The following is an 8230-nucleotide window of genomic DNA, read 5'->3' on the forward strand; positions in this document are numbered from 1 at the left end:
AGACATGCACCCAGGTGCCTGTGGCAAGGAGAAGGAAATGCCATACACTGACCTGGAAGAGACCACAGGGCCCAGGCACAGTCTGAACCCTTCCCTCAACCCGGCGGTTTTGCTAGCAGGAGTTCAACCCCAACGAACACAGCACGGAGACCCCTGGGGCAAAAACGGCTTCCGACGAACAATAGGTGCTTGCTGTGGAACACCTATCCCAAGTGGGGGTAGCCTGGTCAACAAAATGCCACACACCCAGGTGTAAGAAACAACATTGCCCAGGCATGGTCTAAGCCCCTCACCTCGTCCCTGTGCTTTGGGGAGCCGGAGGGACAGCCGAGGCCCACGGCCCTGAGACCCCTTTGCAAAAAGCCGGCTTCCCACGGAGACAGTTTTCCTGAGGTGCAGACCCTCTCCCAAGTGGTTGTAGCAAGGTAAAGCAAATGCCCTCCACTTCTCTGGAAGAAACCACAGTGCCCAGCCATGTTCTAAGCCCTTCCATCCTCCTTGGGCTTCTGGCAGCAGGAGTGAAAAGAGAGGAGCAGAGCCCTGGGACCCGTTTGACAAAAACCGGCTTCCCACGGGAAAGTCTTTCTCCACGTGCAGACATGCTCCCAGGTGCCTGTGGCAAGGGGAAGGAAATGCCATACACTGACCTGGAAGAGACCACAGGGCCCAGGCACAGTCTGGACCCTTCCCTCAACCCGGCGATTTTGCTTGCAGGAGTTCAACCCCAACGAACACAGCCCGGAGACCCCTGAGGCAAAAACGGCTTCCGACGAACAATCGGCGCTTGCTGTGGAACACCTATCCCAAGTGGGGGTAGCCTGGTCAACAAAATGCCACACACGCATGTGTAAGAAACAACATTGCCCAGCCATGGTCTAAGCCCCTCACCTCGTCCCTGTGCTTTGGGGAGCCGGAGGGACAGCCGAGGCCCACGGCCCTGAGACCCCTTTGCAAAAAGCCGGCTTCCCACGGAGACAGTTTTCCTGAGGTGCAGACCCTCTCCCAAGTGGTTGTGGCAAGGTAAAGCAAATGCCCTCCACTTCTCTGGAAGAAACCACAGTGCCCAGCCATGTTCTAAGCCCTCCCATCCTCCCTGGGCTTCTGGCAGTAGGAGTGAAAAGAGAGGAGCAGAGCACTGGGACCCGTTTGACAAAAACCGGCTTCCCACGGGAAAGTCTTTCTCCACGTGCAGACATGCTCCCAGGTGCCTGTGGCAAGGGGAAGGAAATGCCATACACTGACCTGGAAGAGACCACAGGGCCCAGGCACAGTCTGAACCCTTCCCTCAACCCGGCGATTTTGCTAGCAGGAGTTCAACCCCAACGAACACAGCCCGGAGACCCCTGAGGCAAAAACGGCTTCCGACGAACAATAGGCGCTTGCTGTGGAACACCTATCCCAAGTGGGGGTAGCCTGGTCAACAAAATGCCACACACCCAGGTGTAAGAAACAACATTGCCCAGCCATGGTCTAAGCCCCTCACCTCGTCCCTGTGCTTTGGGGAGCCGGAGGGACAGCCGAGGCCCACGGCCCTGAGACCCCTTTGCAAAAAGCCGGCTTCCCACGGAGACAGTTTTCCTGAGGTGCAGACCCTCTCCCAAGTGGTTGTGGCAAGGTAAAGCAAATGCCCTCCACTTCTCTGGAAAAAACCACAGTGCCCAGCCATGTTCTAAGCCCTTCCATCCTCCTTGGGCTTCTGGCAGCAGGAGTGAAAAGAGAGGAGCAGAGCACTGGGACCCGTTTGACAAAAACCGGCTTCCCACGGGAAAGTCTTTCTCCACGTGCAGACATGCTCCCAGGTGCCTGTGGCAAGGGGAAGGAAATGCCATACACTGACCTGGAAGAGACCACAGGGCCCAGGCACAGTCTGAACCCTTCCCTCAACCCGGCGATTTTGCTTGCAGGAGTTCAACCCCAACGAACACAGCCCGGAGACCCCTGAGGCAAAAACGGCTTCCGACGAACAATAGGCGCTTGCTGTGGAACACCTATCCCAAGTGGGGGTAGCCTGGTCAACAAAATGCCACACACCCATGTGTAAGAAACAACATTGCCCAGCCATGGTCTAAGCCCCTCACCTCGTCCCTGTGCTTTGGGGAGCCGGAGGGACAGCCGAGGCCCACGGCCCTGAGACCCGTTTGCAAAAAGCCGGCTTCCCACGGAGACAGTTTTCCTGAGGTGCAGACCCTCTCCCAAGTGGTTGTGGCAAGGTAAAGCAAATGCCCTCCACTTCTCTGGAAGAAACCACAGTGCCCAGCCATGTTCTAAGCCCTCCCGTCCTCCCAGGGCTTCTGGCAGCAGGAGTGAAAAGAGAGGAGCAGAGTACTGGGACCCGTTTGACAAAAACCGGCTTCCCACGGGAAAGTCATTCTCCACGTGCAGACATGCTCCCAGGTGCCTGTGGCAAGGGGAAGGAAATGCCATACACTGACCTGGAAGAGACCACAGGGCCCAGGCACAGTCTGAACACTTCCCTCATCCCGGCGGTTTTGCTAGCAGGAGTTCAACCCCAACGAACACAGCCCGGAGACCCCTGAGGCAAAAACGGCTTCCGACGAACAATGGGCGCTTGCTGTGGAACACCTATCCCAAGTGGGGGTAGCCAGGTCAACAAAATGCCACACACCCAGGTGTAAGAAACAACACTGCCCATCCATGGTCTAAGCCCCTCACCTCGTCCCTGTGCTTTGGGGAGCCGGAGGGACAGCCGAGGCCCACGGCCCTGAGACCCCTTTGCAAAAAGCCGGCTTCCCACGGAGACAGTTTTCCTGAGGTGCAGACCCTCTCCCAAGTGGTTGTGGCAAGGTAAAGCAAATGCCCTCCACTTCTCTGGAAGAAACCACAGTGCCCAGCCATGTTCTAAGCCCTCCCATCCTCCCTGGGCTTCTGGCAGCAGGAGTGAAAAGAGAGGAGCAGAGCACTGGGACCCGTTTGACAAAAACCGGCTTCCCACGGGAAAGTCTTTCTCCACGTGCAGACATGCTCCCAGGTGCCTGTGGCAAGGGGAAGGAAATGCCATACACTGACCTGGAAGAGACCACAGGGCCCAGGCACAGTCTGAACCCTTCCCTCAACCCGGCGATTTTGCTAGCAGGAGTTCAACCCCAACGAACACAGTCCGGAGACCCCTGAGGCAAAAACCGCTTCCGACGAACAATAGGCGCTTGCTGTGGAACACCTATCCCAAGTGGGGGTAGCCTGGTCAACAAAATGCCACACACCCAGGTGTAAGAAACAACATTGCCCAGCCATGGTCTAAGCCCCTCACCTCGTCCCTGTGCTTTGGGGAGCCGGAGGGACAGCCGAGGCCCACGGCCCTGAGACCCGTTTGCAAAAAGCCGGCTTCCCACGGAGACAGTTTTCCTGAGGTGCAGACCCTCTCCCAAGTGGTTGTGGCAAGGTAAAGCAAATGCCCTCCACTTCTCTGGAAGAAACCACAGTGCCCAGCCATGTTCTAAGCCCTCCCGTCCTCCCAGGGCTTCTGGCAGCAGGAGTGAAAAGAGAGGAGCAGAGCACTGGGACATGTTTGACAAAAACCGGCTTCCCACGGGAAAGTCATTCTCCACGTGCAGACATGCTCCCAGGTGCCTGTGGCAAGGGGAAGGAAATGCCATACACTGACCTGGAAGAGACCACAGGGCCCAGGCACAGTCTGAAACCTTCCCTCATCCCGGCGGTTTTGCTAGCAGGAGTTCAACCCCAACGAACACAGCCCGGAGACCCCTGAGGCAAAAACGGCTTCCGACGAACAATAGGCGCTTGCTGTGGAACACCTATCCCAAGTGGGGGTAGCCAGGTCAACAAAATGCCACACACCCAGGTGTAAGAAATAACACTGCCCATCCATGGTCTAAGCCCCTCACCTCGTCCCTGTGCTTTGGGGAGCCGGAGGGACAGCCGAGGCCCACGGCCCTGAGACCCCTTTGCAAAAAGCCGGCTTCCCACGGAGACAGTTTTCCTGAGGTGCAGACCCTCTCCCAAGTGGTTGTGGCAAGGTAAAGCAAATGCCCTCCACTTCTCTGGAAGAAACCACAGTGCCCAGCCATGTTCTAAGCCCTCCCATCCTCCCTGGGCTTCTGGCAGCAGGAGTGAAAAGAGAGGAGCAGAGCACTGGGACCCGTTTGAAAAAACCGGCTTCCCACGGGAAAGTCATTCTCCACGTGCAGACATGCTCCCAGGTGCCTGTGGCAAGGGGAAGGAAATGCCATACACTGACCTGGAAGAGACCACAGGGCCCAGGCACAGTCTGAACCCTTCCCTCATCCCGGCGGTTTTGCTAGCAGGAGTTCAACCCCAACGAACACAGCCCGGAGACCCCTGAGGCAAAAACGGCTTCCGACGAACAATAGGCGCTTGCTGTGGAACACCTATCCCAAGTGGGGGTAGCCAGGTCAACAAAATGCCACACACCCAGGTGTAAGAAACAACACTGCCCATCCATGGTCTAAGCCCCTCACCTCGTCCCTGTGCTTTGGGGAGCCGGAGGGACAGCCGAGGCCCACCGCCCTGAGACCCCTTTGCAAAAAGCCGGCTTCCCACGGAGACAGTTTTCCTGAGGTGCCGACCCTCTCCCAAGTGGTTGTGGCAAGGTAAAGCAAATGCCCTCCACTTCTCTGGAAGAAACCACAGTGCCCAGCCATGTTCTAAGCCCTCCCATCCTCCCTGGGCTTCTGGCAGCAGGAGTGAAAAGAGAGGAGCAGAGCACTGGGACCCGTTTGACAAAAACCGGCTTCCCACGGGAAAGTCTTTCTCCACGTGCAGACATGCTCCCAGGTGCCTGTGGCAAGGGGAAGGAAATGCCATACACTGACCTGGAAGAGACCACAGGGCCCAGGCACAGTCTGAACCCTTCCCTCAACCCGGCGATTTTGCTAGCAGGAGTTCAACCCCAACGAACACAGCCCGGAGACCCCTGAGGCAAAAACGGCTTCCGACGAACAATAGGCGCTTGCTGTGGAAAACCTATCCCAAGTGGGGGTAGCCTGGTCAACAAAATGCCACACACCCAGGTGTAAGAAACAACATTGCCCAGCCATGGTCTAAGCCCCTCACCTCGTCCCTGTGCTTTGGGGAGCCGGAGGGACAGCCGAGGCCCACGGCCCTGAGACCCGTTTGCAAAAAGCCGGCTTCCCACAGAGACAGTTTTCCTGAGGTGCAGACCCTCTCCCAAGTGGTTGTGGCAAGGTAAAGCAAATGCCCTCCACTTCTCTGGAAGAAACCACAGTGCCCAGCCATGTTCTAAGCCCTTCCATCCTCCTTGGGCTTCTGGCAGCAGGAGTGAAAAGAGAGGAGCAGAGCCCTGGGACCCGTTTGACAAAAACCGGCTTCCCACGGGAAAGTCTTTCTCCACGTGCAGACATGCTCCCAGGTGCCTGTGGCAAGGGGAAGGAAATGCCATACACTGACCTGGAAGAGACCACAGGGCCCAGGCACAGTCTGGACCCTTCCCTCAACCCGGCGATTTTGCTTGCAGGAGTTCAACCCCAACGAACACAGCCCGGAGACCCCTGAGGCAAAAACGGCTTCCGACGAACAATCGGCGCTTGCTGTGGAACACCTATCCCAAGTGGGGGTAGCCTGGTCAACAAAATGCCACACACGCATGTGTAAGAAACAACATTGCCCATCCATGGTCTAAGCCCCTCACCTCGTCCCTGTGCTTTGGGGAGCCGGAGGGACAGCCGAGGCCCACGGCCCTGAGACCCCTTTGCAAAAAGCCGGCTTCCCACGGAGACAGTTTTCCTGAGGTGCAGACCCTCTCCCAAGTGGTTGTGGCAAGGTAAAGCAAATGCCCTCCACTTCTCTGGAAGAAACCACAGTGCCCAGCCATGTTCTAAGCCCTCCCATCCTCCCTGGGCTTCTGGCAGCAGGAGTGAAAAGAGAGGAGCAGAGCACTGGGACCCGTTTGACAAAAACCGGCTTCCCACGGGAAAGTCTTTCTCCACGTGCAGACATGCTCCCAGGTGCCTGTGGCAAGGGGAAGGAAATGCCATACACTGACCTGGAAGAGACCACAGGGCCCAGGCACAGTCTGAACCCTTCCCTCAACCCGGCGATTTTGCTAGCAGGAGTTCAACCCCAACGAACACAGCCCGGAGACCCCTGAGGCAAAAACGGCTTCCGACGAACAATAGGCGCTTGCTGTGGAACACCTATCCCAAGTGGGGGTAGCCTGGTCAACAAAATGCCACACACCCAGGTGTAAGAAACAACATTGCCCAGCCATGGTCTAAGCCCCTCACCTCGTCCCTGTGCTTTGGGGAGCCGGAGGGACAGCCGAGGCCCACGGCCCTGAGACCCCTTTGCAAAAAGCCGGCTTCCCACGGAGACAGTTTTCCTGAGGTGCAGACCCTCTCCCAAGTGGTTGTGGCAAGGTAAAGCAAATGCCCTCCACTTCTCTGGAAGAAACCACAGTGCCCAGCCATGTTCTAAGCCCTTCCATCCTCCTTGGGCTTCTGGCAGCAGGAGTGAAAAGAGAGGAGCAGAGCACTGGGACCCGTTTGACAAAAACCGGCTTCCCACGGGAAAGTCTTTCTCCACGTGCAGACATGCTCCCAGGTGCCTGTGGCAAGGGGAAGGAAATGCCATACACTGACCTGGAAGAGACCACAGGGCCCAGGCACAGTCTGAACCCTTCCCTCAACCCGGCGATTTTGCTTGCAGGAGTTCAACCCCAACGAACACAGCCCGGAGACCCCTGAGGCAAAAACGGCTTCCGACGAACAATAGGCGCTTGCTGTGGAACACCTATCCCAAGTGGGGGTAGCCTGGTCAACAAAATGCCACACACCCATGTGTAAGAAACAACATTGCCCAGCCATGGTCTAAGCCCCTCACCTCGTCCCTGTGCTTTGGGGAGCCGGAGGGACAGCCGAGGCCCACGGCCCTGAGACCCGTTTGCAAAAAGCCGGCTTCCCACGGAGACAGTTTTCCTGAGGTGCAGACCCTCTCCCAAGTGGTTGTGGCAAGGTAAAGCAAATGCCCTCCACTTCTCTGGAAGAAACCACAGTGCCCAGCCATGTTCTAAGCCCTCCCGTCCTCCCAGGGCTTCTGGCAGCAGGAGTGAAAAGAGAGGAGCAGAGTACTGGGACCCGTTTGACAAAAACCGGCTTCCCACGGGAAAGTCATTCTCCACGTGCAGACATGCTCCCAGGTGCCTGTGGCAAGGGGAAGGAAATGCCATACACTGACCTGGAAGAGACCACAGGGCCCAGGCACAGTCTGAACACTTCCCTCATCCCGGCGGTTTTGCTAGCAGGAGTTCAACCCCAACGAACACAGCCCGGAGACCCCTGAGGCAAAAACGGCTTCCGACGAACAATGGGCGCTTGCTGTGGAACACCTATCCCAAGTGGGGGTAGCCAGGTCAACAAAATGCCACACACCCAGGTGTAAGAAACAACACTGCCCATCCATGGTCTAAGCCCCTCACCTCGTCCCTGTGCTTTGGGGAGCCGGAGGGACAGCCGAGGCCCACGGCCCTGAGACCCCTTTGCAAAAAGCCGGCTTCCCACGGAGACAGTTTTCCTGAGGTGCAGACCCTCTCCCAAGTGGTTGTGGCAAGGTAAAGCAAATGCCCTCCACTTCTCTGGAAGAAACCACAGTGCCCAGCCATGTTCTAAGCCCTCCCATCCTCCCTGGGCTTCTGGCAGCAGGAGTGAAAAGAGAGGAGCAGAGCACTGGGACCCGTTTGACAAAAACCGGCTTCCCACGGGAAAGTCTTTCTCCACGTGCAGACATGCTCCCAGGTGCCTGTGGCAAGGGGAAGGAAATGCCATACACTGACCTGGAAGAGACCACAGGGCCCAGGCACAGTCTGAACCCTTCCCTCAACCCGGCGATTTTGCTAGCAGGAGTTCAACCCCAACGAACACAGCCCGGAGACCCCTGAGGCAAAAACGGCTTCCGACGAACAATAGGCGCTTGCTGTGGAACACCTATCCCAAGTGGGGGTAGCCTGGTCAACAAAATGCCACACACCCAGTTGTAAGAAACAACATTGCCCAGCCATGGTCTAAGCCCCTCACCTCGTCCCTGTGCTTTGGGGAGCCGGAGGGACAGCCGAGGCCCACGGCCCTGAGACCCCTTTGCAAAAAGCCGGCTTCCCACGGAGACAGTTTTCCTGAGGTGCAGACCCTCTCCCAAGTGGTTGTGGCAAGGTAAAGCAAATGCCCTCCACTTCTCTGGAAGAAACCACAGTGCCCAGCCATGTTCTAAGCCCTCCCGTCCT

This window comes from Ursus arctos, unplaced genomic scaffold (assembly GCF_023065955.2).
Source record: "Ursus arctos isolate Adak ecotype North America unplaced genomic scaffold, UrsArc2.0 scaffold_43, whole genome shotgun sequence".
NCBI lineage: Eukaryota > Metazoa > Chordata > Mammalia > Carnivora > Ursidae > Ursus > Ursus arctos.